The sequence below is a fragment of the Myodes glareolus genome, chromosome 12 (assembly GCF_982192425.1).
Source record: "Myodes glareolus chromosome 12, mMyoGla1.1, whole genome shotgun sequence".
Lineage (NCBI taxonomy): Eukaryota > Metazoa > Chordata > Mammalia > Rodentia > Cricetidae > Myodes > Myodes glareolus.
The window spans coordinates 20868944-20879171 of NC_142037.1; the positions used below are offsets into that span (position 1 = coordinate 20868944).

General features: G+C 43.9%; 1 pseudogene; it reads right to left on the reverse strand.

Annotated features, from left to right (window-relative positions):
* Positions 1-1025: 1025 nt before the first annotated feature.
* Positions 1026-9838, reverse strand: LOC146892257 (mast cell protease 4-like; annotated as a pseudogene).
* Positions 9839-10228: the final 390 nt, after the last annotated feature.

Genomic DNA, 10228 nt, shown 5'->3' on the forward strand with positions numbered 1-10228 from the left:
TGAATATATTTTCTGTGCCTTTGAGCTGGAGTTCTTCTCCTTTTCTACCCCTATATTCTCAGGTTTAATCTTTCCATGGTGTCCCAGATTTCCTGAATGTTTTGTGTTAAGAGTTTGTTGGATTTAATGTTTTCTTTGACCAATGAGTCTCTTTCCTCTATAGTATCTTCAGTGCATGAGATTCTTTCTTCTATCTCTTAAATTCTATTGGTTATACTTGTCTCTGCAGTTCCTGTTCTTTTACCTGGATATTCTATATCCAGAATTCCCTTGATTTGAGTTTTCTTTATTACCTCTATTTCAGTCTTCAAGTCTTGCACTGTTTCCTTCACCTGTTTGATTGCTTTTTTGGTTTCCTTTGGTTTCTTTTATAGATTTATTAATTACTTCCAGTTTTTTGTTTGTCTTCTCTTTAAGGGAGTTTTGGTTAACTTTACTTAAGGGAGTTTTTCACTTCCTCTTTAAAGGTCTCCATCATTTTCATAAAGTTGAGTTTTAAGTCATTTTCTTTACTTTTTCTGGATTAGGATGATAAAGTCTTCCTGTTGTGTGTCTGCTGGTTTCTGGAGTTACCATGTTGCTTTTAAGGATGTTGGATGAATTCTTGCATTGGCACCTGCCCATCTCTTTCTTCAGATGAGGCCAGCAGTGTCTTGGTGTCTTGGTCCAATTCTTGCTGTGTCTGTCTCTTAGGTCCACTCAGCATTGGAGTAGACTGTGTAGGAATGTTACATGGAGCTCGCAGGGAACAGGCAGGCTGTGGGTGGGGTGGGTTGAGGACTAGCAGGAAAACTCCCTACTGGCGGCTATTATGTCCACTCAGTATTGGACCAGGCTCTGTAGTAGCATTCCACAAGCTTATAGTGAACAAGCGGGTTGGGAGCAGGGTGGGTAGAGGTGCTAGCAGGAAAACTCGAGGGAGCTGGGGAGGGGCCTCTGGTTTTTCTTCCACGTGGAGGACCTAGAGAGTGGGATGTCTGGTTGTCCAGCCACAGGGCTGCTGCTGACTCACTTCTTAGGTTCTCTCAGTATTGGAGCAGGCTGTGTAGCAGGGTTCCACAGAACTCACAGGGCCAGCTATATGGTCTTATAACTTCATTAACCCAGGGCAAATATAGAGAGATTTGAGTGAAGACTGCAGAGAATTTTGTATCTCCACATCTATAAGATACAATACCATGGGCCATCCCAGCACACAGTGAGGTCTCCCAAAGTCTCCCTGTTGGTTAAAAAAAGGTGAGCAGAAATCACCATTCCCCAACTACAGACCCGTCACCATAGCTAATCCCAGAGTGGGGTGAGGACTTCTGGCTCCCTGTGAGCCATGAGTTAGGGGTTGAATTTGTTCTTCTGTCTTGACTCAATATTTAGATTGTCTCACTTCACTCTCCTCTTTTCTCTTCTGGAACCCTGTGGGAAGGTTACAGGAAGGGCTTGGAAGGGGTACGAGACCTAGAGGGAGAATTGCAGTTCCCAGAGAACTAGCAGCCTAAGAACACAGGTGTTAGTCACTGCAGTGGAGAGCTGCTTGGCCCATTTCCTTCTCTGACACTGTCTCCTGATGTGGGGAGGAACGTTGCTGGGTATTCACATTGTATGCTGGTCTTATGTTTCCTGGACTGCCCACATAGACCTGGACAACATCATTGTAATTCAAGTAGTATTTACAGGCCTCTATTCCTGAAATTGCAATATAACCTTCCTTGGTTTAACTGACAAGGGTTCTATCACTCCAGTTCCTCCCCAGTCAGCTGCCAGGCACATATCTTCAGGTTTAAAAGAGTCACATGAACTAGACAGGGGAATTTTAGCCATAGCAGAGCTCAGCTTAGCTTTCCTCTGAAGCTATGGGGGAAAGAAGAGAAAACATTGTTACCCAGAGAAAGATGCTGTCATGACATGGGTTCTTACCCACTGGAGTGGTAAAGACATGGAATTCAGGGATGGGTTCTGAGAAAATGGGTTTAACAAGAGGCAATTAGAAGTCAGGAGGAGAGTAAAGAAGGGGGGATTTCAAAGGACAAAAAAAAATAACAGCACCTTCAGCAACATGATGTCATAAAGTTTGGTATTGAATTTGTAGTGTCAGTAAATGATTTGTTGTGGAGGGCCGGACCACATTCTCCATTGCTTCTAGGAACAAAGGTAGAGATTGACCTCTGTGACCCCAAGGTGTGGCGGCACACGCCTTTAATCTCAGCGCACGTGCTTTGTAACTCTCTACCGCTGCGTCCCTGCCTACTCCCGAGGTTTCACCTGGGACTGGGAGCAGTCAGCCAATCCGGGAATGACACGTCCAGGGCAGGGTCTGTTTCCTTTATAAGGGATGGGTTCCATCTTATCTGGGTCCCCACGGCCGTGTTGGCTTATGCTCTGCTCCCAAGAGACATAAAGCTATTCTGCAGAAGGATCCTAGTGTTCCGTGTGGTTCTTGCTGGCGAGACGGTAGCGCGGGACATCTGGTGCCGAAGCCCTCGGGACGCCGAGGAATCTTGACCACCGCACCGACGGGGATCTCTTGGATTCACTTTGGATTCAGGAAGGATTCAGAACTGCAGGGTCTGCATATCAGAGAGGTAATGTCTGTTCCTGGATTTTTCGGTTTTGAGCTCGACTTGTCTCCGCATTGGGAAGGTTTCATACAGGCCTTGATGCTTATCTTAGCAATTCTCTTATTTTCCATCAAAAATTGCTTAAAAGATGAATCTTGCCAAGCGGTTGTTGCAAGGGCGGAGGAAATTCAGGACAGAATATCAGAAACTGAATGCAGTGGGAGGTTAGACGCGCGCGTGAGAGAAAAAATTAAGGAAAAAGGACCCTCCAGGAATTCTAAGGAAGTAGAAATGGGGGAGAATATTGGCCCACAAGGCCAAAAGTCTTCTGCAGGAGAAGAGGAAGGAGAAATGGATACAGAGGAGGAAGTAGAATTAGCCAACGGCAGGGCCATGAGGTTATCCCAAACGGTCCATCCGCCTCATTATAGGCTACATCTTCCCTCAATTGCCCCTTCGGCGCCTCCTTATGAGGAAAGCCTTGGGCCAAAGACCTTTTCATTTATCCCTGATAAGGTCAAGAGAAAGCTACACTTGGCCTTCCCCGTTTATGAAGGGGAAAACGGGCGATTACATGCACCTGTGGAGTACAATCAAATCAAAGAATTAGCAGAGTCAGTCAGAAAGTATGGAGTGACTGCTAATTTTACCTTAGCCCAGTTGGATAGATTGGCCTTGTCTGCCATGACTCCAGCGGACTGGGAAACAGTTGCAAAAGCATCGCTCATCAGCATGGGTCAATATTTGGAATGGAAAGCGCTGTGGCACGAGGCAGCCCAGGAACAGGCCAGAGCTAACGCTCAGGCCTTAATTCCAGAACAACAGCAATGGACATTTGACCTCCTGACTGGGCGAGGGCACTATGCCGCTGCCCAGACAAACTACCCTTACGGCGCCTACCGCCAGATAGCCGATACAGCTGTAAGAGCATGGAAAGCCTTGTCAAAAAGGTTAAGTGGAAAGATGTGCTTTCTAATGAATGGAAAGGCCCGGATCCCATCTTATTGAGATCCAGGGGAGCTGTTTGTGTTTTCTCACAGGATCAAGAAAGCCCATTCTGGCTGCCAGAGCGATTGACCCGAACAGTGAAGAGTGATCCACAACACACGGATTCGCCTGAGGACCTGGCTGCTGTTCCTCCTGCCATTTTGCGGATGGATGACAGAGCACCGATGGAGGACACTCTCAGCCTTCCTGAAGTTGTTACCAGTCAACCATAGGATGGCTGTGTCTCCCCGATTTTTTACAACCAATAAGATTTTGGGCCCCCTCCCTACTGTCCTAGAGATGATTTATAAGCTTGGCCATAGGACTTCAGTCCTGGGCCGTGTCTCTCATTCCCCTACTTCAAAGAATGGGTGGGGGTGGAAATGTTTTGGAACAGTCCTATGCTATGGATTAGTGTTTTTCCTATGGATGGTCTGCTGACTCAAATCCTAAAATTGTAGGGACAAAGTGGTTATTGCACAAGCGCTGGCTGCCCTGAAACAGGGGGCCTCTACTGATGTGTGGTTATCTAAAGCAGTAGGGTTTAAGCCAACCAGCTCCTGCACCCCTAGGACTGTGGTCCATTGCACAGGGTGGAGTGCTTGGCTTAGCTAGCCCTGAAGGTTGTCGAGCTGAAGAGCATCGCACAGAGAATGGCCCTCTCTGAGAGATAAGTCGCTCTGCTTAAGGGTTTTCTGCTGTATATTCCCTTTCCCAGAAAAATGGCAGAGGGCAGGCCGGATAGGTTCCAGGTGTCATGAGCCTAGGGACAGATTCCGTGTAAGCCCATTTTTATGTTTTCATTTTGGGAAGTGCGACCTCTATCTTTACCTTCCTAGGGAGTTGCCTTTCTGCAAAGAAGTAAAAAAAGGGGGATATGTGGAGGGCCGGACCACATTCTCCATTGCTTCTAGGAACAAAGGTAGAGATTGACCTCTGTGACCCCAAGGTGTGGCGGCACACGCCTTTAATCTCAGCGCACGTGCTTTGTAACTCTCTACCGCTGCGTCCCTGCCTACTCCCGAGGTTTCACCTGGGACTGGGAGCAGTCAGCCAATCCGGGAATGACACGTCCAGGGCAGGGTCTGTTTCCTTTATAAGGGATGGGTTCCATCTTATCTGGGTCCCCACGGCCGTGTTGGCTTATGCTCTGCTCCCAAGAGACATAAAGCTATTCTGCAGAAGGATCCTAGTGTTCCGTGTGGTTCTTGCTGGCGAGACGGTAGCGCGGGACAATTTGTTTTTTTACTTTTATCTTCTCCTATATAAATTCTGTTATACTTATATCATGAGCCCCAAGAGTGATAGTAATTTCTCTGTTGAGAGAGAAAAGAAGCAGTCAAAAGTGCTGTTCTCATGAGGACTCATCCTGAGCCAAGGGACACCAGGCCTTCTCTATTCCAGGCCAGAGCCACTTGAGATCCCAATTGTACTTGAGATGGAGCTCCCAGAACCACTGCCTTCCCAGAAGCAACAAGCTCAGAAAACCACAGCACTGAGAACTGTACCCCCTTCCAGTATTTGGATTGAACCCATGGTTTTGAATGTGGTATAGGGGCTCTATTATTAAGTTACACCCCTGTTGAAGGAAGTATTACAGCCAGTGGTTACCTGCCCACTGGAGCATGGCCTCTTATACTATATAAGCCAGAAAAAGAGAGCTGACACATGAGCTACATTGGCTTAAAAGAGGGGGGAATTTGGATGGAATAATACATTAATATGAGTTTACTCACACTAATAATAATAGTGAGTAATAGAGTTAATACTTGTAAGTTATTATTTATAGACAATTACATTGGCATAAATTCTTGTATATTGATACAAAGTTAAATTATATTGAATATTGTATGCATGCATGTTTCTACCTCTGCTTAAAACATTTTTATATATTGATATGCATTTATCATATTGCAATGTACATTTCTACCTCTGATCAAGATACTTATACATTGTTTACATTTGAGGTCATTGTCCCCATTTATTGCATAGTTGTTTATTGTCTTAGTCTTTAAGTTATATAGGTATTAAGAATTATAGATCAATAGTCATCTGTGTTTGTCACAGTTAGACAAATCAGGTTCTTTAGATACATAGAGATTATATTCTGCATAGATAGATAATCTTCAACCACTTCAAAGAGCTGGAGAATATGGCATTTAAATAACTTAGGGTTCTGTTGAAGCGAGACACAATTGCTCTTGGCAGCACTGATCTATTCCCGGGAAAATGTTGAGCACTGAAGACACTCCACTTGGAGCTTATTTTCTTCTTGGCAAAACTGGCCTTTGGGAAAAGAAATGCCCATTCCTCAGCCACTGTCAAAATACATGGTATCCAGAAATGAATAAGTAGGACTGTCAAATTTGCCAAGACAGGGTAAGACAGTTTTGAAATTTTTCCTGCCTCTGAAAATGATCTGTCAGTTATTCTAGGCCTTAGCCAAAGTTGGTTGCTTAAACATTGCAAATGAGACTTTGGGTGATTGCCCAGGTAGCCAGTTGTCTCTGTCATTTGTTGCACATTTTGGAAGTTGCTTGATTGCACTTCCTGCTTAATATTGTTTCCCTTCTCTGATCTTTGATGGAGTTGAAGACTAGATAGTTGTAGTTGGTTTCCTCTCATGACTTGGCCAAGTTACTTATTATACAAGACTTAAACTAGTTAGGATAGAATAATTATTGGATATATTTGTTCTTATTGTATATAATTTTGTATTAGGCATAGAAATCTCTTATTTAAACAAAAGGGGGAGGTGCTGTAGGAAGTTTCACATCCGGTAGTTACCTGCCCACTGGGGCGTCGCCTCATACTATACACCCCAGTCCATGATTGAGAGCTCTGGTTATACCAGGATAGGAGGGAGGCAGCAGTTTGTCCTGACTGGTGCCCTCCTCAGAGCTCTGTCCTCTGAAAATGGAGATGACAGAGAAAATGATCCAATGGTGGCTTTGTGTTCCCTTTGTCTTCCCATTATAAGTAGGAGTCTGTCTAGAGATGAGCAGGATTGAGAACTTTCCTTGGGGCCCTGCCCCTTTGTGACTCTGGTTCATGCATTTCTCTACACAAAGAGAAGTCACCGACCTTCCCTTACAGTGTGCAACTGTCATCACAAATTCTTCACTTATGAGAAACCCTCCCCAGCTGGAAGTGTAGCCTCTGTCAATGAGGACCTCCAGATGGGCCATGTAAGGGCAGGAGTGTGGTTTTGACTCCCACCACCATTAATCTCCTCTGGAGCAAAGAACCCCTAGTTTCCTGCAAGTCTGTACTTGCAGGAAACCCCAACACAGTGCTGGCAGAGAAAATGGGACTATAGCTGAGTGACTGCTCCCCATACCACCCTACCTCCCATGGGTTCAGGCCACTCCAGGCATCTTTTGATCTTTCCTCCCTGTTGATCTTCTTCTTCTGCCCTCCCCCATGCACTATCATCCTACATTTCAAAACATAATTGTCATTCATGTTGCTGATGGCAGTTCATTTTGACAGTTTTTCAATCCCTCCTCCTATCTTCCTCAATGCTAAAGAAAGGTCAGAAAAGAGCAGCCTACCACAACGAGTATTTTTGTTCTTGCTTTTATTTATTATTTATTGTTTATATTAAGTTATACATTTTCTGTGTTTTCCTTCCTTCCTCTCCTCTCCCCTTCTACACTCTCCCCTGACCCCCATGCTCCAAATTTACTCAGGAGATCTTGTCTTTTTCTCCTTCCTACATAGATCCATATATGTCTCTCCTAGGGTTTTCTTTGTTGTCTAGGTTCTATGAAGTTCTGAGCTGTAGGCTGGGTTTTTTTGTTTTTTGTCAAAAAGTCACTTATGAGTGAGTACATATTATATTTGTCTTCCTGGCTCTGAGCTACCTCACTCAATATGGTGTTTTCTAGATCCATCTGTTTGCCTTCAAATTTCAAGTTGTCATTTTTTACTTGCTATGTAGTAGTCCATTGTATAAATGGTAAATGTACCACATTTTCTTCATCCATTATTCAGTTGAGGGGCATCTAGGCTATTTCTATGTTTGGACTATTACAAACAATGCTGCTATGAACATAGTATTTTGATGAGATTATGTGAAGAGGAGTTAATTTTTCATTCTCACTTGACTTAAGAGATATCCCCAGGATGGCACTTAAAAGGTTCTGTCTATCACAGGATAGAGAGAGAGATAAAACACGCTAGCTCCACTTCGAAAAGCTGACTGGAGGAGTAGGGCATGCATTTTTCCACTAGTGCAGTTTGTCATCAGCCTCTAGTGTGTTTCTGCTTGGTCCCTACTTTTATAGTTCCAAAGTTGGGGAAAGGGAGGGTTGAAAACCACCAAGCAGGCCTGGTCAAGCTTTATCTTCCTAATCAAAAATTTTCATGACTCTGTTCTCTGCTGGTATTGAATCTGTGACCAGATCCTGAGAGTTCTGGATGCCATGATGAGGTGCCTACCCCACCCTCCAAAGCTGATCCTCAGAGGCAAGACCACAACACAAAGGCCAGGGGACCTGTTTAGGGATCATAAACCTGTGCTTATAAACAGCCAGGTGTTATTGTCAGCTTTGAGGTCCATGAAACACATGTGAAAAGCACAAACACACTCATCTGTACTGTGTAAAACATAGGGATGTGAGAGTGTCCATTTTATTTAGAAAAACTGGTGGTAGGTAGACTGATTGAGCCTGATGGCCATCATTAGTGTAGACAATGGGGAGAGCATCATGTATTTATTCTAATAGGAAGCAGGTGATAGAATGTGGTTGAGAGAGAAGAAAGAATAGAAAGAACATATTAAATACGCAGCATACCAGTCATCCTTATATAAACAAAAACACTGTTCAGAGCCCTTTATTTTCTTTGCCTATGTCCTTGAGTACTTAGACACAATGAACTAACCACTTTATACTCTTATGATCTGTGGTTATAATGCTTGGTCACGCAAAGCCTTGTCTTGCCCTTCTTACAGTAACAAGGAAATTGAAGCAGTCTAACTGATGTATAGTAACTAGGAAATGGAAGCAGTAAACTGATGAATAGGCAATAAAGATGTACATATAAGAAAAATGAAATTTGTAGAAAAATGGATGGAATTTGGATTTTTTTTTCCGAGTGACCTAACCCAGGCCTCAAAGGACCAAAACTATGTTCTTCTCATATGAAGAGCCTAGCTCTGTGGATGTTTGGTTTTGTATATCTAACATGGAGTAACTATAGAAGCCAGAAAAACCTGAAATAATTAAGGGGGAGAATTTACCTTAAAGGAGGTCTTAAAGAAAGGGAATAGTGAAAGTTTTAGGCTGGAAGAGAGGCAGGGGATGGGAGCTATAGGTTTGGGTTGGAAGGAAGAACTAACTGAGATAAAGAAAGTATAAAGAAACTATGTGGAAAACCAGATGTGTCCCCCAGTGCAATAACAACTTCATTGTTTTGAGAGTCCCTAACTGACCTCTGATCAGATTCAAGACCCATACCATGGGCTGCAGAAAACCCACGCCTGGTGCTATAATCATGGCTAATACCCTACAGCGGATGTAGTAGGCCCATAGGGGAGTGCCCTTTCTGGTGGTTAACTGAACTGCCACAGCAGCAAACTGACTTCCAAATTCCTATGCTTTCCCCCATAGAGAAAATGGGATCCCAGTCTTAATTAGAGACACCTCTCCTTACCATGAATGGTGGTTGAATTCAGAGAATCATTGCTGCCCAAGATCCACAAATAGGTGATTATTGCGAGTCCACCCGTAGTTAAGGTGCTTATACAACTCCCACTAAGGCTAAGGAAGCATTATGGAAGAGGGCATGGAAAGTATGTAAGAGCTAGGAGGTAGGGTGACGTGCTACGGAATACCTTTCGCTAGACTTGATACAATTATTGCCATCATCAGTTCACACCAACTGTAGTTACTAGGATTGGGCCCACAGGAGACCAGCCCTATCAGTAATCAGTCAAGGAAGAGGAAGGGGCTTACAAGGCCCCACTCTTCATCTCTCAGCTATGGGCTATTGATAGATTCTTGGAGAGGAGCAAACCACTGTCCTTAGTTTGTATCCACTGATGGGTCTACCAGGCTCCAATGAATTGTTCCTAACCCGCAGTGACACAGATGGTCATTGTTAATCTCTGGGGTCATAAAACAAAACACATAGATATGAACATGAGAGAGAGATTTGTGGGGAGAACCTAGGGTGGACAGGGACATTAGGGAGGTGAGACCTTTAGAGAGTGTTTAATAAGCATAGAGTACATGTAAGAAATTGTTTTTAATCAAAAGATCTTTTTCTTGCTCTCACCTCTGTTCTTCCTCCATCTCGACTATCCCATTCCCTCAAGTTCTCCTCCATCCTCCCCTTCAATCCTTCTCTGATGTAGGCAGGTCATCTGTTTATGTGTTACATTCATTGGTTAATAAAGAAACTGCCTTAGCTTTTGATATGACAGCAGCTTAGATATGTGGAGTAGACAGAACAGGATGTTGAGAGAAAGAAGCAGAGTCAGGTAGATGCCATGGCTCTCCTCTCCAAGATGGACGTGGGTTAGAATCTTCCCAGTAAGCTACAACCGCATGGTGATATACAGATTATTAGAAATGGGTTAATTAATATGTGAGAGTTAGCCAATAAGGGGCTGGAGACAATGGGCCAGACAGTGTTTAAATGAATACAGTTTCCATGTAATTATTTCGGGTAAAGCTAGCCGG